The sequence below is a fragment of the Geotrypetes seraphini genome, chromosome 5 (genome assembly GCF_902459505.1).
Source record: "Geotrypetes seraphini chromosome 5, aGeoSer1.1, whole genome shotgun sequence".
Taxonomy (NCBI): domain Eukaryota; kingdom Metazoa; phylum Chordata; class Amphibia; order Gymnophiona; family Dermophiidae; genus Geotrypetes; species Geotrypetes seraphini.
Genome location: NC_047088.1, coordinates 165437783 through 165460818, shown reverse-complemented (window position 1 = coordinate 165460818; position 23036 = coordinate 165437783). Strand labels below are relative to the sequence as shown.

The 23036-nt window shown below is 40.6% G+C and overlaps 1 protein-coding gene across 3 annotated transcripts in view; it reads left to right on the top strand.

Moving 5' to 3' along the window:
• SPAG16 (sperm associated antigen 16) overlaps nucleotides 1-23036 on the top strand; it is a 695820-nt gene that overhangs the window by 285084 nt on the left and 387700 nt on the right. The gene's annotated exons all lie outside the window — the stretch shown is intronic.

The window sequence follows — 23036 nt, the reverse complement described above, 5'->3', positions numbered from 1 at the left end:
GAAGGCAGTTTCTCCTGTTTGTCTTTTTGGTCTAGTTTTATTCAACAGTCTGATGGAATATTTTCAATGCCTTAATTTGGGAGGTATCTAATGATCTTTTTCTTGCAAAGCTTTACTTTGATCTTGCATGCCAAAAGTTCATGGTCACTTCTACAATTAGCTCCTGTTTAGTCTTTACATTCAAAACTGCAGATTTCCATCTCTGGCCTATGCAGATGTAGTCAATTTGATTTCGATACATTCCATTTGGAGAGGTCCACATGACCTGGTAACATTTGTGGTATTGAAAATGTGCATTCATGATTGACGGTTCATTTTGCAAAATTGTACTAAGTTATCACCAACTCCATTTCTTTCTCCTATGCTGTGCTTTCCAACCACTGCATCTTCAGGTGTACTTCCTACTTTTGCATTGAAATCCCCCAAATGATCTTGTTTCAGTGTTTAATCTATTTCATTTTGAAGTTGTTCATAGAACAACTCTATATCCTCATCTTTTCCTTCTGTTGTTGGAGCATATACTTGGATCTAGGTGACATTGATCCACTTTCACTGGAGATGGCTTTCACTAATAACATTGTACTTTAGTACCATCTTTGAAAGCTTATTGTTGAGGATGGATGCCAAACTGTGTGTTTCATGACCAGAGTAGCAGATCCAATGCTTATTTGGTTGAAAATAGCCCTGTCCTGTCCATTTGAGTTCACTGATCCCTATCAAATCAAATCAAATCAAATTTTATTTTTTGGGGGGCGGGGGCCATTTGATTTGTCAGGCAAAGATTTATCGTCACCTTACTTGTTCAACCTTTATGGCAAAGCCATTTTCAGAAAAGCAAATTTGGAAGAAGTGAGCGTTAGTTTCAAAGTTGGTGGCCGAAATATGGACAACCTGCACTATGCAGATTATACAATGGTCATCACCAGCAGCAAAGAAGACATGCTGTATCTACTGAGAAAAGTCAAAGCTGAAAGTCATAACATGGGATTGTATAGCAATTGCTTTCTAATTAGACCACAAAAATTAACTTTACTGTGCTTTTCTGTAGAAAGGACGATCCTTTCAAACATATTGTACCAAGAACTGTTTATAACACTAGTTTCTCTGTCATTTTCTTTCTATTTTAGTTTTATAATATTTTAAAACCTTTTCTGTCTGTATAACTTAAGCTGTATTTTAAAACCTTTTCTGTCTGTATAACTTAAGCTATGGATTTCTGTCTCTTTCTCTAGATTTCAAAATTGAGGATGGCAGCCTTAAATGCCAACTATCTGTGTCAGAGTTTAAATCAAAACTTAATGCCCTCAGTACTGTCAGCTATAGAAATTTATGGCCAGATCTATAAAGTAAGCTAATATGTCAGCTCCTTGACACCTTGATGAAAGCAACTCAAAGAATACTAGATAGAGGGGATCCCTCTCATGAAGTTGGAAATAATACCCTCTTAAAACTGTTATAGACAATGTCAAAACACTTTGGTAATAATTGGCAGAATTTTCTTAAAAAGATATGATTAGGTTTTGGCATGCTTAAAAACTACTCTCTTTATGTACTGTGAAATAGTCAACAAGCACATAACTGCATCATCTAATAAAAGGTACAGGGTAGCTCTTCAAAGGCACTTACCTAGTTAGAAAAACTGCTAATTGGATAACTGGCAATGAAATGTTATTTATGAGCACTATATGGACAGTGCCACTGAACATTTCGTCTGACCACTTGTCACTATCATACAGGTCTGTGGGTGGAGCTTTGGCAGAGCTAGAAGTTATCTGACCTCAGTTCCGGGGAAAATGGCGGATACAGGTCTGTGGGTGGAGCTTTGGCAGAGCTAGAAGTTATCTGACCTCAGTTCCGGGGAAAATGGCGGAAGCACTGATAAAAGAAAACATCGATTAACATTTTGAAAGAAACAAACTTCTGATAACCAGCCAACATGGTTTCTGCAAGGGGAGATCGTGCCTAACAAACTTATTGCACTTCTTCGAAGGAATTAACAAACGGATGGACAAAGGAGACCCCATAGACATCATATATCTAGATTTCCAAAAAGCCTTTCACAAGGTGCCCCATGAACGCCTACTCCGGAAACTGAAGAACCATGGGGTGGAAGGAGACGTACATAGATGGATCAGAAACTGGTTGGCGGGAAGGAAACAGAGAGTAGGAATGAAGGACCACTACTCAGACTGGAGGAGGGTCACGAATGGGGTCCCGCTGCTATTTAATATATTCATAAATGATCTATAAACAGAGATGAAGTGTGAGATAATAAAATTTGCGGACGACACCAAACTATTTAATGGAGCTCGGACTAAAGAGGACTGCAAAGAATTGCAAACGGACTTGAACAAACTAGGGGAATGGGCGACAAGATGGCAGATGAAGTTCAATGTTGAGAAATGTAAAGTATTACATGTGGGAAACAGAAACCCGAGGTACAACTATACGATGGGAGGGATTTTATTGAATGAGAGTACCCAAGAAAGGGACTTGGGGGTAATGGTGGACATGACAATGAAGCCGACGGCACAGTGCGCAGCGGCTGCTAAGAAGGCAAACAGAATGCTAGGCATAATCAAGAAGGGTATTACAACCAGAACGAAAGAAGTTATTCTGCCGTATCGGGCGATGGTGCGTCCGCATCTGGAGTACTGCGTCCAGTATTGGTCACCGTACCTTAAGAAGGATATGGCGATATTCGAGAGGGTTCAGAGGAGAGCGACAAGTCTGATAAAAGGTTTGGAAAACCTTTCATACGCTGAGAGATTGGGAAAACTGGGACTCTTTTCCCTGGAGAAGAGGAGACTTAGAGGGGATATGATAGAGACTTACAAGATCATGAAGGGCATAGAGAGAGTAGAGAGGGACAGATTCTTCAAACTTTCAAAAAATAAAAGAACAAGAGGGCATTTGGAAAAGTTGAAAGGGGACAGATTCAAAACGAATGTTAGGAAGTTCTTCTTTACCCAACGTGTGATGGACACCTGGAATGCGCTTCCAGAGGGTGTAATAGGGCAGAGTACAGTACTGGGGTTCAAGAAAGGATTGGACAATTTCCTGCTGGAAAAGGGATAGAGGGGTATAGATAGTGGATTACTGCACAGGTCCTGGACCTGTTGGGCCACCGCGTGAGCGGACTGCTGGGCACGATAGACCTCAGGTCTGACCCAGCAGAGGCATTTCTTATATTCTTATGTTATCTTAGGAACTGAGAAAAAGGTAAATTCCTTTTCAGAGATTGATTATGGAAACTTGAATAGTGAAGAAATGCATTCTTGTCTGTTGGTTTTCTATATAATGTGGTTATAAAGTTCTGATCACCTTTTTTGACCATAAGATCTAAAAAAGATATTGAAGAGGGATCATGTTGCATTTTAAAATTAAGATTAGAGTCACACGTATTAAGCCATACTAAGAACTCATTCAAAGTGTTAATATCCCTTCCATAATAAAAAATGTCATCTATATATCTTTTATAGAATTGGACATTCTCTTTAAAGGGGTAGTCTTGCAAATGAATAGATTCAAAATTGGCAACATACAAATTAGCAATATCGGGTGCCATAGTGGCACCCATTGCGGTGCCCTTTATCTGTTGTTTTATTTTATCCTGAAACATGAAATAATTTTTGGTAAGTGCTATAGTAGCCATGGCAAGCACCAGACAATTGGGAATCCTACAATATGTGGTTCTATTTCTGATTGTGTACTCATGGACTTCTCCAAATGCCAAGTATTAAAATCAAATTGACTACATCTGCATAGGACAGAGAAGGAAATCTGCAGTTTTGATTGCAAGGAGTAAACCAGGAGCTGATTGTGGAAGCAACCACAAGCTTTTGACATGCATGATCAAAGTAAAGCTTCACAAGAAGATCATTAGAGACCTCCCAAAACATGACTTTGAAAATATTCCATCAAACTATTGGATAGAAGTAGACAACAGATTTGCCTCTCTTGATACAGGAGACAGAGAGTTGTGGAATGACATCTAAACAAGTAATTAGTAATAAAGCTAAATAAACACTCCAGAAGAGAGAGAGAGCCAAGAAATTGCATTAGATCTCAGAAGAAAGCAGAAAAGTAGCAGAACAAAGAAGACATGCAAAACTTTACAGTGATAATAATAATAATATCAGTTAATATACCTCAGGACCGAAAAAGTATCACAAATGTACTGAGTGTTTTCAGCGTCATGTTTGGCAAGACAAAGAATGATATCTAAAGAATATTTGTCAGAACATTGAATTGAAATATGTAAATGGAAAAACCAGATTAGTGTATCAGGAGGTTAAGAGATTATGGCAGCCTCGATTGGGATGCTTAAAGATACCAATGGAATGAAATTGAATGATCCAGAAAGCATTAAAAAGAGATGGAAATAATATACAGAAAATTTATATTAAAAAGGCAATACTATTTACCATTGGTCTTTACGGTCTCTATCAAAAGGGAAAGCTATATCTTTTTTTTATAATATTCTAAGAGACCAATCCTTCACTTTCTCATATCATGCTATGAAACACTGGGATAATATAATAACCATTCCACTTTCTGACATTGACTGGGAACTCTTTTGGTCTTCAACAAATCGCCCACTTTTATCTTCTAGAGTTTCACAGTCAATGCTCTTTGTAATGTGGAATGCAATATGGACCCCATTTCGTATGTGGAAAGCCAAATTAAAACAAGATTCTATCTGCTGGAACTGTTTGAAAGAGGAAGGAACTCTTGATCATATGTTCTTCCATTGTACTCTGGTCCGTTCTTTTTGGTCCAAAATCTGGAATACCATACAATCTATCACCAACTGCTCAGAAGAGATTTCTATGGACATTATAATCCTTCGATCTCAACACCCCTGTTTCGCGCAATCAAATTGTCCTCCTAAACTTATTGATACCATGTTTGTGACTGCTCTCATGCATATTCTGAAAAATTGGAAATCATCTTCGTTATTAGATTATACTTTTTGGTGGAACTCTCTATGTATGTACCACAGATTTGAATCATATGCATATGAAAATAAAATTTCACTCCATAAATCCATGAATTGGAAAAACAAAAAATCACCCTGGTCATTTTTAGATTCATATGTACATTCTACTATGTAGACACTCCTGTCTTCTCCTCTCTTTAAAAATTATATATATATATATTTTTTTTTTCTTTCTCTCTTCTTTTTTCCTCTCTCTTTCAATTTTTACTTTGTCCTATTTCACTTTCTATTGTCATACATCACCACAAACAAATCCAAAAACAACTCTGAGCTTTTCTTAATAATATGGGCCTTTATAATTAACTGTATATTAATGCAAAATGTTATACTACTTTTATGTATTTGAATTGCTCCTTGTATTTTTTAAAATACTGAATAAAATTTATTGAACTAAAAAAAAAAAAAAAAAAAAAAGGCAATGAGGATAACATTGGGGAAATTGAACAGGAAACTGATTCCAAAGAGGAACCAGATATTTTAAAAGAAGAAGTCATAACAGCAATTAAAGCTTTATTGAGAAATAAGTCACCTGGTATCGACGGTATTCAAATTGAATTAATCAAAGGCTCAGAATTTAGAAAGTTGGTTGTGCTTAGAACTTTTCAGCACCCCCTCGTAAATTTACCATGTTAAAAATTGAAACAATGTCAAAAGTTTCAAGTTTTCAAGTTTATTTAAAAATTTGATTTTATCGCAATATCATATTCCAATGTGATTTACAAATAATAGTAAAAACAGGGATTTAATAAAAACCACACTTACTTTAAAACTGTGACACTACATGAAACAAGAGGAGGACAGGTTTAACTATAATGCATAAAAAAATAAAGATAACATAGAGGTTAAGACAATAGGATGGGGAATTGTTACCTACTCCATTTTCATTTAAAGGATTTTAGTCCACTGTAGAATATTTGAGTTTTATAGAATTCAAGCAGCTCAGTTGAAAGCATCCTTAAAAAGCCAGCTTTTTAAAAGACCTTTGAACTTACTAGCACAGCTAAGGGCTCCTTTTACAAAGGTGCGTTAGGGCTTTAATGTGCGGTATTGCATGCGCTAAAATGCCGCACACGCTAGCTACTACCACCTCCTCTTGAGCAGGCGGTAGTTTTTCCAGTAGCGTGCACTAATCTGGTGCATGCGTTAAAAACGCTAGCGCACCTTTGTAAAAGGAGCCATAAATCATGGGATGGCTAACTGTTTAAATTACCTAATTAATTATGAGTGGAAAAATGGAAGTCCTAAATCAAGCCGATCAAATTTTGTCTAGAATAGATTTAGGATAAAATTTTCAACCAGAATTCTAGCCAGTTATAGTTGGCTGAAAATCCAGTTGTATATTCAGCTCAGCAAGTTTTATAAAATGAAAATATATGAAGTCAATATTTAGTGTGTTTTATCCAGTTAAAGTTTACAGGATTTTCAGAGGTATAAATGAATATTCCCAAATAAAGATGATTGATTAATTTATGTTTATTGGTGTCCTGTCTTAATTGGGTTATTTTAAGTAAAGGCACTGAATATTGTTGCTATTTGGTTAAAGACATAAACCATGCTCCAAGCTTGGGTATTAGGGGGAAACTAATACCTGGCCTCTTACAATCAATATTATTCATACTGCCCATGAAAATTGAGCTGCTAATTATCATTCCAAAATTCTAGGCTGTAGCTGAGAGAGAATAGTAAACAATATTTGCCTCAACATGCAATAAAAGTCAAAATTGTACATTATTTTACTATAACATGATAATGAGATGCAAATGCATAAAAAGTACCTCATTACTATGGAAATTTAATAAAACACTTTGGGCTTGATAAGCTGCATTAGTAGTTTAACGCGCATAATACCGCGCGCTAAACCGCCAGCCGTGCTAGCCGCTAACGCCTCCCTTGAGCAGGCGTTAGTTTTTAGGCCAGCATGGGGGTTAATGCATGATGAAACATCACACACGTTAACCCCGCCAGTGCGGCTTGATAAAACGAGCCCTTTGAGTAATTTTTCCTATTTGGAAGGGAGTACTGTGCTGCTAATAAACTGTGTGATGTTCCTAGGTGTCATCTTAAAGTAGTTGATGCAGGTTTAATATTTAAGCACGTTCCTCCTTCCCTCCAGTAAGGACCCCTCTAAAAAGACAATTCTGGAGAACTCCTAGAAAAGGCCCCCCCCCCCCCCCTCCCACACATATATCTGGCCAATCCCTGGTGTCGGGTCAAATGAAGCAGGAGTGACCCTAGATGTTCAAAACCATGTTCAAAATGGCTTCTCTTAATCCTTAGCTTTATAAAATTCCCCCATAGCATACATGCCTACAATTACACCTGTCTCAGATCGAGTGTAAAATTTTTCCAGGAGTATTTATGCAGTATTGGCAGTCATTGTACAAACCCATTTTATAAAGGTGCACAGGCCTTGTCTGTTGCTTTTATAAAATGGGCATACAATACACATTTTTAAACACTTTTATTCTGGTTTCCTGATCTGCAGTTACCCTTGCAATGTTTTCACAAGCACACCCTCTTCCATGACTTCTTGAAGTATATATGCATTCTATTTGATTCAAAAACTAAAAGGACAATCCTATTAGAGATGCTTAAATTTGGGTGCCAATCATGCATAGATATTTATAGAATAACTAGTCTTATAGCCCGTTACATTAACGGGTGCTAGAATATATGTGTGTGTGTCTGTCTTTATTTCTTTCTTTCTCTCTCCTTAGCCGCTTTCTGTATTTCTTTCTTTCTTTCTTTCTTTTTCCTTGGCTGTCCACTACCATCCTGCACCCCTCCTTATGCGATTCCCGCTGTCTTTCTTTCTGTCTGTCTCTGTCCCTGGCCCCCTTTGTTTGTTTGTCTTTCTGTATATCTCCCTGCCCCTGTGTCTTTCTTCTTTTCTTTCTGTCTCCCTTCCTCCCTCTGTCTGTCTGTCCAAAGCAGCATTCCCTCCCCCTCCATTTCCCTCCCCCCACACCAGTTCCCTGTGCACCTGCCCCTGTGTCTTTCTGTCTCCCTTCCTCCCTCTGTCTGTGTGTCCAAAGCAGCATTCCCTCCCCCTTCCATTTCCCTCCCCCCACACCAGTTCCCTGTGCAGCAGCATTAGCGTTTCCTCTACCCCCTTTCCCTTCCCACAGTGGCGACTACAAACGCGGGCCCGAGTCCTTTGCCGCCCCCCCCTTCCCTTCCCTTCCCTTGGGCCCGACTACACATGGCGATTCAAGCAGCGTGTGCCGCAGTCTTCACACCCTGCTTCGGGTCCTTCTACTGCCCTGATTTACTCTGGCACGTCCAGAGCAAATCAGGGCAGTAGAAGGGCCCGAAGCAGCGTGTGAAGACTGTTGCACACGCTGCTTAAATCGCCAGTCGGGCCCACGGGAAGGGAAGGGGGAGGCGGCAAATGACTCGGGTCCCGGGCAGCGGAAAGTTGCTGGGCTCCGCAGGCCTCCCCACCACACCATCCTAACGTCAAACTAATACCTGAGGGCGCCCACCACCACCATCACTTCCGCAGCTCCCTCGCTCTTCGGCCGGTAGGGCCGTATTGTGAAGTGGAGAGCAGGGAATCTTTTGTGATGCGCGAACACGCGGCGCGAGTGTGCATGTCTTTCAACAGGGAGCAGGACAGATCGTAAGCCGCGCATGCGCACTTCCTATGTGTCACTACAGCTCACGGAAAACCGGCGCACACTTAGGAAGTGCGCATGCGCAGCCTAGCGTTTTATTATATTAGATAGCACTTACTTGCATGATTGTTGTTATATTGGCAGTTATATTTACAATTGGCAGTTATATATTTACACACTAGGCACTATTCTAAAAAATGTACGTTTAAGTTGCTTAGCATGTAACTGAATGAGGGCATTAACATAGGCGGAGTATGGGTGTTTCATCTAGCAACACATACAACTTATAGAATAATATATGTTGTGTGCATAGAATGGTACTCTTAGGCACATCTACTTAAATCTAATATTAAGTTGACATGAGTGACCATGCATAATGTTTAGTGCACCAATGCCGTTTTATGTACCTAAGCACTGTTATAGAGTTGGTGCTAAGTGTGAGTTTTGTTGTGGCACCTAATTTATGGTGCCAACTTCTAGAATTGCCACCTAAGTTTCTGCTTTGATGATGTTCAGATAAATAATGCTACTAAGGAACATATTCATGGAATTGCAGAGGCATGCAATTTAGAAAGCATCATTTAAATAACAGATGATGAGAAAACATAACCACTGCTGAGCAGCTTCTCAGAGGGGAGTACATTCATGCAGAAGGTACATGAAGCATCATTAATTAGGTATCTTTGTCTTTGTTTTTGGCAATTCAATATTGTATAGATTTTTGCTTCATCTTTTCTCACAGAGCATAATTATTCTTAGTAGATGAGAAAGTAGATGAGAATGAAGGTAGATCGTACTGAAAATCATTTACCAAGCAAATATGAAATGAGTAATTCTGAACAGTCCATATATTCAATAGCTGACAAAATCTTTGATATTTCCTGTTGTGGTGTTATGGGGGAGATGTTTAAAGACAGCTAAGATGTTTTTTAAATAAATATAATACAACAGAAAGAAAATTAAATATATACGTATATATTTAATTTTATTTTTGTTGAGGAAAGTTTCAGCTGCTTCTGTTTCATCATTGCTGCCACAGGGAACCTTGGAAATGGTAGGAGAGGTTCACAAATCACCGCTGAAAAAATTTCCTTCAGGTTCTGTGGAACTCAAAGATATTGAATTTAAATGTTCTTTAACTCCATTGCTTAAACCACCGGTTATTGATTTAAATTCAATTTGGGAAGCTATTTCTAACCTACAACTATCCCTGGGAAGGCAAATGTTAACAACTAATTGTTCTGGGGTACTTTCTGAGACATTAAAGCTACAACAAAGAGTGGACAAACTAGAAAATAAAGTGTTGGACCAGGAAAAAAAAGTTTGAGGTTTTGGGAGCACAAAATCAGCTCCTAATAAAATAAAATGGGAAGATCAACTTTAAGATGGACGTGTTGGAAAATATAACAAGAAAAGAAAACTAAATTTAAGATTGATTAATTTTCCTAAATTATCTGCAATTTCAGCATTAGACATGATAAAACGATATCTTCTGGAGATTCTGAAAGTCCCACAAAATTATTTTCCACCCATTTCAAAAATTTATTATATTTCCTTGGGAAAGAAGAAGACTCTAGAAGACTAGCAAGAAACACAATTAGATTTATTGGATTTGACAAATATACTTGAAACATCTGTCAGATCAAATTAGTGTGGCAACACTCTTTGTTCAATTAGCACTTGATTCAGATAGAGAGTGGTTATTAAAAATGTTTTTTTTTTTAATATAAAGATATTACATTTCTAAATAAAAAAATTAGAATGTACCCAGATATTTCTAGAATAACACAAAAAAAGAGGAAACAATTCTTGCTTTTGAGACCCCAGGTCTTAAAATTAGGAGCAACTTTTGTATTAAGATTTCCATGCAAATGTTTGGTTAATTGTAAAGGAATTGGGTATATTTTCTTTGAGTCCACACAATTATCTAGATTTATTGTAGATAATGCAGTGGTGACAGTGAGTACCCCTATCAATAGACAAGTGTAACGCTCGTAACTGGGAATTTTGGGGTCCACTTCAGCCTGTCTCCCTTTTTTCCTTTGATTTTTCAATTATGATGAAGTAACAATATCTGACTATTTGTAAACTCCTTCTCCATGTATTGTGGACTAATGTACATTAGAAACATATTATATTTTCCTATGTATTTTATTAAGAATGTAGTTCCAGTGATACTGTTATTTTCAATATGATTTGCGATCATAAAAATTTGAAATTCAATATAGAATAAATTATTTAAAAAAAAAATTATTTCTGTTGTATTATATTCCTCCGATCACAAACCCCACCAAGGCCTCCCATAACTATCCTTCCAAAGCTTCTTTCAGAATACTTCCTCCCTCAAAGCCACCATGTATCACATCCCCTCCAGAAGAGACCCACAGCCCCTCCCCAAAAACACTCTCATCTCTTCCAAAGTCCTTCCACTGTCCTGTAGGCCCCTTTGGACCTATATTTACAAGTTCTTGGGGGTCTAATGGGGTCAGGCTGATTTGTAATTTAGGGGGTTTTGAGGGGGGAAGTGTTGTGAGGAGATTTTGAGATGGGGCATCTGGGGAAGAAAGAGATTACTCATTAGTGCCTGTCTCATAAATAACACAGCTTGTATGCACTGAAAGTCATGTTTTTAATTTTCATAGTAATGAAATATTTTGTATGCCTTGTATATCATTACTAAGTGCTCCAGGCTAACTTTAATTTGTGATACAGTGTACGTTATTGCTATTTACCATGCATAAAAGGGTAAATAATGCACCTAATTTCTGTAACTAATCTTATTACTACCCTCTTAATCCAAATATTCCGAATCTTTGTACTAGGGTGGTTGATAAGACTGTGGTAAAAATTCATCCTTATGAGAACATGCCTCCACAAGTCTGAATAATGTGGTTAGAAACTTAGGGCTCCATTTACTAAGCTGCGATAGTGTTTTTAGCACATGCAGGATTTTAGCGCGCGCTAAACCCGCGCTATGAGGCTAGAACTAATGCCAGCTCAATGCTGGCATTAAGTCTAGCACGTGCAGTAATTCAGCGTGCGCTTAAAACCGCAATCACAGCTTAGTAGAAGGAGCCCTTTAATATTGCTTGGATACCAAATATCTATTCTTCAAAGCTGTTGTTATTGATAACTTTTTTATTGTTATTTAAATAATAACAAGTTAATACTAGTACTGCTGCAAAGTAGAAAGTTTAGTGATACATAAACAGTTGAAAACTGTCACATTTTAGGATAAAAACTAAGAAGCAAGAATGTCAAAGACTAGAAGTAGGGCTGAAGTATGGCTCCTGGAGAAGGACACTGATGAACTGTTCAGTTCATATCTTCTAACCAATAGGGATGTTTTTCGAGTGATGATGTAGTTACACACTGACAAAAATGCTGTTTTGAAAGAGGCTGCTCATTTAGTCATGTTCAAGATCTTGGAAATTTGAAAGCATGTAAGAATATCACATCAGCGAATAGACTCAGGGATTCACATATTGAAGAAACTTTATGATGAATATAAGAAGCCAAAAAAGAACTGGAACAGATGCAATCAACATGATCTGGTGAATAAAGAAGCCTTCAAAGAATGTCTCATCCCATCTTTTTGATGTTGCTACCAGTGATGCATTAAACACAGTGAAAATCGAAGAAGACAGATAATTTCTAATCATGCAGTAGCAAGATGTTTTGTCATGCAGCATTGACACTGTAGAACATAAAAGAATGGTTTAGTAAGTTTGCAAGCAAAGTAGAGGCAGAAAATGTCATTGTCAGTAGTTCTACACAGCCAACTACTACTTCAACATATTACATTATATTACATTACATTAGGGATTTCTATTCCGCCATTACCTTGCAGTTCAAGGCGGATTACAAAAGAATTATCCAAGATGTATTACAACAAGAACTTACAAAAAAAAAAAAAAAAAATTTGGTCATTTTCAAAAAGAGTAAGAAATGGGTAAGGTTATTTGTTTGGGGTAGTTGGCTTTAGTGAGAGGTGGAGTTTGAGACTTGCGGTATTATTTCTTTTTTCAGAGTTTTCTTGAAGAGTATGGTCTTTATTTCTTTTCTAAAAGTCTTGTAGTCGATGGATGCCATCAGTAGATTGGCGATTTGGTTGTCAAGTTTGGCTGCTTGAGTGGCCAGGAGGCCATCATATAGTTTTTTCTGTTTGACCTCCTTAATTGGGGGGTATGAGAATGGGGTGTGAGTTTTCCTATGTCTGGTTGCGGTGTTGTGGATGAGGCGGTTATTCAGGTAGTTTGGACTGTCTCCGTATAAAGTCTTAAATAGTAGGCAGTAGAATTTAAATTGTATTCTTGCTGGGATCGGAAGCCAGTGCGATTGGAGATATGCTTCTGTAATGTGATCATGTTTCTTTAATGAGTAGATGAGTCTTAGTGCTGTGTTTTGGATAGTTTGTAGTTGTTTTGTTATGGTTGTAGGGCATGGGAGGTAGAGGATATTACAGTAGTCAAGTAGGCCTAGTATTAAGGACTGAAATATGAGCTGGAATTGAGTTTTCTCAAAGAATTTCCGAACTTGTCTTAAGTTTCTCATGACTAAGAATGACTTTTCTATAGTACTACCACACACTTGCAGCACTGTACATTAACACACAGAAGACAGTCCCTGCTCTTAGAATCTAATTGTGACAAACAGGACAAATAGGGGGAATGTATACTACATCGCTCCCTCTGACTAGTGGATTATCTTATTCCAAGAATATTGATGAAGTTGACACTGACAGTTGTTCAAATTCAGATGCAGATTTTGAAGTCGGCAGAATCCCTTGTTCCAATGCTCAGGCATAATGGCCAAAGGTAAACATCTTTGCACATCCTGAAGTTGCCAGAGTGTTAGATCATGTTAATTTGCCAGACACGGGTGCCACATTTGTCATTGGTGCTTTTGCCAAAGCACTTGGCCATGATTTAAATAAATGTTCATGGTGCAAGAATCAGGAGGAGATATCACTCTGAAGGATGAATCCCTTGACAAAATAGAAACTCCATTACTGCTGCACTGAGATAGAAAACTCCTGGACATTACTGAAAGCATAGAAATGATTGACAGAACTGCAGTACCAGTCACTGGCAACAGAGAAGAGGTTACTTGGAGTTCCAAAAATTGGCCATGGCACTGAGAAATAGTAAACTTAAGCTTGTCTTATAGTACTGGATGAGTGGAGTCTTTGAAGATGTTGTTTGATACCACTGCGAGTAATACAGGCCTGAAGAATGGTGCATGCACCTTAATTGAATCATCAATAGGACAAGAGTTAGCATGGATTGCCTATTGACATCATATGATAGAACTGGTGCTTGGAAGTTTCTTCACCCAACTATTTAGAGTTAGTGGAGGACCAGCTGTTGCAGTGTTCAAAATAAGAACATAAGAAGTTGCCTCCACTGGGTCAGACCAGAGGTCCATCACGCCCAGCAGTCCGCACCCGCGGCGGCCCCATCAGGTCCATGACCTGTCAGGTTTTCCTGATTTAGCCCTATATCCCTATCTACCTCAATCTGTACCCTTCAATCCCCCTATCCTTCAGGAATCTATCCAATCCCTCTTTGAATCCCCGTAGTGTACTCTGCCCGATCACATCCTCCGGAAGTATGTTCCATGTGTCCACAACCCGCTGAGTGAAGAAGAACTTCCTGGCATTAGTTCTAAACCTGTCCCCTTTCAGTTTCTCCGAGTGCCCCCTTGTACTTGTAATTCCCCGTAGTCTGAAGAATCTTTCCTTGTCTACCTTCTCTACGCCATTCATGATCTTTAAAGTTTCTATCATGTCTCCTCTAAGTCTCTGCTTCTCCAGGGAGAAGAGCCCCAGCTTGTCCAGCCTGTCAGCGTATGAACAGCCTTCCATACCTTTTATCATTTTCGTCGCTCTTCTCTGGACCCGCTCAAGTATCGCCATGTCCTTCTTGAGGTACTGCAACCAATACTGGACACAGTATTCCAGATGCGGGCGCACCATCGCTCGATACAGCGGCATGATGACTTCCTTCGTCCTGGTTGTGATACCCTTCTTAATGATGCCCAGCATTCTGTTTGCTTTCTTTGAGGCCGCCGATGATTTCATTGTTGTATCTACCAGCACACCCAAGTCTCTTTCAAGCTTACTCTCTCCCAGTAATGTTCCCCCCATTTTGTAGCAGAACATCGGGTTCTTTTTCCCTACATGCATGACCTTGCATTTCTCTATGTTAAGCAAAATTGGCCATATAGAGACCAGATGAGGTTGCTGTGGATGATTTATTTGATGCAGACACATCAGTCCTTCAGTAAGAAATTGCAACTTTCTACAGAACAGCCATGAATTCATCATATACAAGGGAAGACATAACATAACATAAGAATTTATTTCTAAACCACAATTATCTTAAAGTTCAATGTGGTTAACAAAAGATTAACTACAAAATATTATTTAAAATGATGGATACATTAATATTAAGAACCAAGAAACTTAGAGAACAAGAAAGTCGAGTTTCCTATAGTGAAGATAAGAAATAGATGAGGATAAGAGCCGCTTAAAATTTTTATCCCACAATGCAATCTGAAAAGAAAAAGTTCTATCATGATATCTTTTATACCTACAGCCCTGCTTGAGCTCTATTTAATTTTTCTTGGTGGCTGCCCAGATGCAGATAAAACGAAGCCATCATTCTGAGCACCCAGGACCTTCCACCATATACAATAGATGATATAGAGACGCCTGGCGCCAAATGCTAGCTAACTACAAAAACACCATCTCTAAAAAGAAAAAAACCTTCTACGCCAACATTATAGGCAACACCTCCTTAAACAGTAGCAAACTATTCAAACTTGTCAACGACCTGTTTGACACCCACCCCTACACAAACCCAGTAGAAGATTCCACGATCACAGCACACGACTTGGCTGAATTCTTCATCTCAAAAATATCTAAATCAAGACTTGCCCTCCCAAACACTCAAGACTCCCACTGGAACTACACCATCCTCCAGGATCCTGACTCCTCTTCTAAAGCCGACATGAACTGGTCCAACTTCAAGGAAACTGACTGGCTATCGTTCATCAAGTACTACAATAAGTATACAAAATCTTACTTCAAATTAGACCCCTGCCCCCCCAACGTGATGAAATCAGCCCCCATTAGCTTCAAAACCAACCTTCTAAGCTGGGTCAATCTTCAACTATCCGTTGGGAAATTCCCAGAAGACCTAGGCCAAATTATTATTACCCCAATAAAAAAGAACAAAAAAGAAACAACCAACAACATCGCCAACTACAGACCTGTCGCAAATATCCCCCTGGCTGCCAAATTAATGGAAGGCCTGGTAAATGCTGACCTAAACAAATACTTAGACAAATTCAACCTACTGCATACCAACCAATCTGGTTTCAGACCCGGCTTCAGCATCGAAACTATAATGGCCTCCCTTCTAAACTTCCTACACTCCCTTCTCAGTCAAGGCTCCAACGCCTTGATCCTCCAACTGGATCTAAGCAGCGCCTTTGACCTAGTTGACCACTCCATCATGCTGAACTGTTTAGAGTCAATAGGCATCTCAGGAAACACCCTTTCCTGGTTCCGGGGATTTCTCGAACTCAGGTCTTATCAAGTATTCAAAGATGATAATCTTTCCTTCAGCTGGAACAACAACTGTGGACTCCCCCAAGGCTCCCCGCTCTCACCGACCCTCTTCAATATCTACCTCATCTCATTGGGACACCTATTACAGAGCTTAATCTCACCTTCCACATTTACGCCGACGATATCACCGTCGTACTTCCATTATCCGATATTTCTCCAAGTTTCATCACTTACCTATCCAATATCCTAAACCAAATAGAGCTCTGGATGAAGGCCTACAAACTCAAACTGAACACAGAAAAAAACAAATTTTTCCTAGCCTCTCCCAACGAGCAGATAAAAGATAACAAGATCCACGTGAATGGCAAAGATTATGAAATTGATCAATCTATTAAAATACTAGGGGTTACCCTTGACAGACACCTAACACTAGAAAAACACACCGATCTAATGTTCAAAAAATGTATCTCTACCCTTTGGAAACTTTGCACCATCAAAAAATTATTTGACGAAACATCCTTTCGCTACTTGTACAAGCCTCCATCCTGAGTACTCTGGACTACTGCAACATCATATTTTTGGGAACATACAAAAAGTACCTCCAAAAGCTAAGATTAATCCAAAACACTGCCGTCCGTGTCATCTTCGGACTCAAGAAATGGGAACATGTCTCTCCATACCTCCAAAGACTCCACTGGTTACCAGTAGAATCCAGAATACTTTTCAAGTTTGCCTGCATCAGCTTCAAAGCGATCTTCGGGATGCTACCAACTTACCTAGCTTCCCAATTCCTCACCTACTGCCCAAAAAAGACTTCCCGCAGAACAAACCTCTTTACTTACCCATCCCTGAAATCATGTCACTACAAGAAGTACCTAAACAGAATGCTCTCTTTCCAGGCAGCCCAACTGAACACATGGCTAGCAAAACCTATACTCGAAACCACATCATACGCGGACTTCAGAAAATCTCTGAAGACCCGCCTCTTCAACACCACCTAAACTCTCCCCCCTACCAATTATAAACCGCCTCGAAAGTCCTCCCCCTCCTTTTCCCCTTCCCCAACGTTTAATGCTGTACCTCTCCTACGCTCATCATATATATCTAGCTGTAAACAGCACTGAGCCCTTGTAACTGTTCATATTGTATCCTCCTATAACTTAGTATAACATCCTGTATCTGATTGTAAACATCCTATAACTATTCTCTTGTTATCTTGAACCTACTGTAATCACCCCAGTACCCGCTCACTTGGTACTTCCGGTATCTCATTGTAAACATCCTATAACTGTTCTCTTGTTAATATCTTGTACCTTATTGTAAACACCCCAGTACCCTGTACCTCATTGTAAACATACTGTAACTGTTTTTCGTGTTAATATCTCGTACCTTATTTGGTACTTGGTACTTCCTGTATCTTATTGTAAACATCCTGTAACTGCTCTCTTGTTAATATCTTGTACCTTATTGTAAACACCCCAGTACCCTGTACCTCATTGTAAACATACTGTAACTGTTTTTTCGTGTTAATATCTCGTACCTTACTGTAATCACCCCAGTACCTGCTCACTTTGTATTATCCTGTATCCTACTGTCAACACTGTACTCTCTCTAGACACGACTCCACTGTAAACCGCTTCGAACTTAGGGTATAGCGGTATATAAGAAATAAAATTATTATTATTATTATATAGGCCATCTACAGTATTTAAGATATTTCTGTTCCAGCAGCAGTTCTCTCTTACTGCCAAAGAAAGGTAGGATATCAAAGAACTGGTTCTCATCTACATCCACTATTGGAGTGAAGCATCTCTTCCTGTAAAAGCACCACTCAACAACTTGCTTCTTTCTGAGAGGAGAGAAAAGAGGGAAGAAGACATTCTTTTTCTGGGAGGACGACTGAGATAATCTGCCTGGACATTGTCCACCCCTGCCACATGAGCAGCTGAAAGCAACATGAGGTGTCTCTCTGCCCACCAAAAGAGAAGCTGGACCTTCATTCTCATGGAGGCGCTTTTGGTGCTTCCCTGGAGATGTCTTAAAAGACATGGATGACTTGATGCTGGAGATGAACCTCAAAGTGTAGGAGAGCCAGTCAGATTGCCTGAAGCACCAGACAATTGATCAATCACTGTCACTCTGAGAGGGCCCACTGGCCCTGAACTGGAGCATATATGCAAACAGCAGCACAGCCCTTGAGACTGGAATCTGTCACCAAGATCACCCACTCTGTAATCTGTAGGGGGAGACCCTTATATAGAGAAAGAGGACTCAGCCACCAGGCTAGACTGCTCCAAGCCACTGGCGTCCAGGGTAGTGAGGCATGCAAAGGATCCCTTTGCGGACTCCAGCACAAAATCAGAGCATCCTGCAACAGGCACAAATGTGCCCTGGCCTAAGGGACCACTTCAGTCATCGCCACTATGGGCCCTAGGACCTGGAGATACTGCCAGACCATTGGGACCGGAATGTCCAGAAAGTCCTTGACCAACTGGCGAAGATGAGGGGAGATATGATTGAAGTCTACAAAATCCTGAGTGGAGTAGAACTGGTAGATGTAGATTGTTTCTTCACTCCATCAAAAATTATAAAGACTAGGGGACACTCAAAGTTACTTTAAAAACCAATAGGAGGAAATATTTTTTCACTCAGATAATAGTTAAGCTCTGGAATGCATTGCCAGAGGTTGTGGTAAGAGCAGATAGTGTAGCTAGTTTTACAAAGGATTTGGACAATTTCTAATCTAATCTTCTATTTGTGTGTTGCGCATACCTATGCAGGCTCAAGGTGACTTACAGAAAGAAAGTAGAAAGAGGAGAAGGATGGAGTAAGGGAGGTAGGGGAAAAGAGAGGACTTAAAGGACTTGTAGGGAGAGAATATAAGAGTTTCATGTAGATTCAGGTACAAAAGAGAAGATTTTTTCAGTTTATTACGGAATAAGGTGTAGCATATTTCTATTCTGATTGTTTCTGGGAGGTCGTTCCAAGTTTTTATGCCTAGGAAGGTTAACATAGAATGAAAAATATGCGTGTAGGAAAAGTCTGTAGTCTGTTATTGAGAAAGACATGGGGCAAGCCACTGCTTGCCCTGGATCGGTAGCATGGAAAGTTGCTACTCCTTGGGTTTTGGCCAGGTATTAGGGACCTGGATTGGCCACCATGAGAATGGGCTATTAGGCTTGATGGACCCAGTAAGGCTATTCTTATGTTCTTTTGTTCTAGCGTGACTTGGACAGGAACATCTTGTGACTCATGTGGCAGCGAACTCCTAAGTATTCTAGGTGTTGAACGACTTGGCAGACCACTCGATGCCCCTTGGAATCCGATGAGGCCCTGATCATCCAGTTGTCCAGATATGAGTGTACCAGGTGACTCCTAAGATGCGCAGATGAGCTTCCACCATCATAATCACTTTGGTAAAGGTCCTTGGCACCATTGCCAAACCAAAGGGTAGACCGCAAACTGATAACGCTGCTGTAGAACATGGAATCTCAGTTACTTCCTATGTTCGCAAAAGATGGGAATATGGAAATATGCCTCTATCAGATCCAGGTAAGCCAAGAATTCCCCCATAGCCACCGAGGTGATCACTGAACACATGGTCTCCATTAAGAAATGAGGCACTCTCAGCTCCGCATTGATCACTTTGAGGTCCAGGATTATCCTTCAGGTGTCGGAGCCTCTCGTTGGCACGAAGTATATTGAGTATCTCCTGGAGCCTGAAACTTGCTCCAGAATGGACTCTATGGCCACAATGTCCAGCAGCCTGCAGACCGTGGACTCCACCTGGGCTGCATTTTCTATCTTCTCTGCAGGGGAATCCAGCAAATAATCTGCCTGGAGCAATGAAACTCAAGCTTGTAACCATCCTGAAGAACCTCCAAGACCCAACGGTCTGAGGTGATGGGCTGTCATTCTGCCAGAAAGGCTGAGAGCTGTCCACAATCAGCAAGAGGTCTGGCATCAAAATTGCTTCTTAGAGGTCACCATCAGATAGCTCCCCATTGATGGCTGGCACCGGGATCTAGTGAATCTCTGCGTGGCAGACTGGGAAGGGCGCGGTCCAGAGGAGCCCCCAAAGTACTGATGGAACATCTGAAGGGACAAAAGCTAGGGTGCTCCGATCCCCTGGAGGATTGGGGCCTGTTATCTGGCAAGAACTTGGGCTTGCGGTCAAGCACACTCACTATGAGGTCATCCAGACCTTTGCCAAACAGAAGTTGTCCCTTAAAAAGTAACCTGCTTAAGGTCACCTTCAAGGATAAATCACAGGACCACTGCTAGATCCACAACATCCTCTGCGCTTTTAGCCAACAATTTGCTAAAGACTTTGAACATGTCGTACAGGGCATCTGCCTTGTAGTCCACCCCTGAGATTAGAAAGGCGAGATCCCAGATTACAATAGTGTCTGGATCGTGGCGGAGCTTAGAATGGCATGCTCTGGCCCGGCAGTCGCTGTCAAAGAGTCACTTGAGGATAAAATCCACTCTACAGTCCTGAACATCCTTCAGCACCACACACCCCATCACTAAGGAGAGAAGTACATTTAGCTGCCATCAAGGAATCAACTCTCGGAGACGCAAAACACTGGTTAAAGGCATCCACCATCGGATAGAGCCGAGCCATGGCTCTGGCACATTTCAAGGGGTCCTCAGGCATCTCCAAAATGTCCTTGAGCATCTTGACTATGTCCAGATGATCAGGAAAAGAAGCTGCCTGCGGTCTCTCATTATTCATAAGAGGGCAGTGACGGACGGACCAATCTCCAGCTTCAACTTCTGGAGGGACTCAGAAATCAAATAAACCAGATAAGCGGTTTTAAAAAATCTCTGCACTATGGAATCCTCACCCAGATCCTGGGGTCCACAAGGATAGTGATCTTGGAGATCCGTGAGGGCTGCAACATCCCCTGAGGTGATAGTGTCAGCCAGTGTGAGTAAGGACGTGGTCAAGGCATCCTGGTCAACCACTGCAACTACTGACACACTAGCTTTGGCCACCATGGGACAGCTGGGTACAATCCTGTGTCCTGGGAAGGTGGGGTCCCCTCAGCAAGTGAGGGCACCGGCAGAGGGGTGGCTGGCATCAGTTTCTTTGCCAAATAAGCCTGATACATCATGTTAATAAATTCAGAGGAAAGCCTGTCCGTGGCAGGAGCCACATCCTGCGGACTGTTCTTAGTATGCTTGGAGAATTTATGAGCTTTGGCCGATGAATTACAGCTGCACTTAGCAGAAACGGCAATTTCGCCATCCTTGGGGCTCGTGGTCGACTTTTTCAGGCTCTCCTAGCCAGAAACAGAGGCAGGTCTCTCTTCAGCGGTCAAGGGTACTTGGGCCGCTGAAATTTCACTCCCTCCCTTGCCACAGCACATGTAGAACATGGTCGCTCTCCAGATAGCCATCCACCACAAATAGTGCGTGAATCCACAGAATCCTGCCCTGGGGAGTCTGAGTGTTTTTCTTGCAAAAACAAAGCTTGTAGAGGCTAAAAATAACTTCAAATTAAAATCGGGAAAATCCAAGATGGCCACCGCAGAAATTATTTTTAGAATAAATCAGCCCAGGAAAAGTACAGAAACCCTTAAATGCTGCAATTTTTGGATTTTAGGGGGGGAGGGTGACTAGGGCAAATTCCCAAACCTTTTCAAAACCACTTTTAGAGACCCCCCAAAATTGCTGATATAGGCTGTCAGCCCCATACTTACTGTGATGTGGTTCTGTGTACTGCTGCAATGGAAGCTGAAACAGCTTACTGGGAGATCCTCTGCCTCTACAAGTACGCCAACTGGACTGCTGGTCTTCCGACTGCCCCCCCCCCTCCCCCATGGTCTGACACGAATAGCCAGGGACCTCCACTACCCTTGGATGCATCGCACACGTGACCTTACAGAGGAATGCAATTTTGGCCCTAATCCCAGGAACACCTCCAAGGAGCTATGCGGCCTGTGCTTAGACCCACTATCGGATTAACCTGGGGTGAGCAAGCTCCCAAGGGAACAGTCCCTGAACAGTGCAGGCTCTCCAGAGGGTGCACTAATGGGCAGCCAACTCCCTGGAAACAGACTGTCCCCATGGGGAACTTCTGCAGCACAAGGGGGGAGTTTGCAAACAAAAATACTGAGTTTAAAGAAAAATAAACGTGAACAGAAAAGACAAGCTTCTACAGTCTGGCTTGTAGAAAAGAAACTGGATTCTTGGGGGGCAGTCCTGAAGTAAGAGAGGAAAGGCTCAAAACATTGTTTGCTTGAGGCTCTCTACAAGCTGTCTGGCAACCATAGGAAAATAATCCATTTGTCCAGGAATAGAGCAGGATTGTACAAGAACAAGGCATTTTCTGAATGCAGTGCTCTACTGGGACAGTATAACATCAGCAATTGCTTAAAATATAAAGGTATTGGATGGTAAAGCGTTTGATGAACAATTGAGATTACTTTATATTGGACTCTCTTAGACTTTGCCTCTATTTTTGGAGTTACTTTTAAAGCCTCTGCTAGCCCTTTTAGAAAAATAATGGGTGAGGACTTTATCTTTACTGGTGCCATTTGTAACATCCACATGCTAATGGTAGCATAAGCTTTAATGTAGCAATGACCATTACTAGCTACTGTGTTCAAGGCAAGGCTCAAAGATATGTTAAATTATGAGCTTTAGTAAATAGGGGCATAGGTGCAGCACAGTCAACAGTCCAAACTAAGCAAACAATTATTATTTATTTATTTAATTCATTTTCTATCCCGTTCTCCCCAACGAGCTCATAACGGGTTACAGGTTAACATACATAATATACAGTTAATGGGTTACAATTTGCCATAGCTACAGTGCAAGATTTTCAATACAA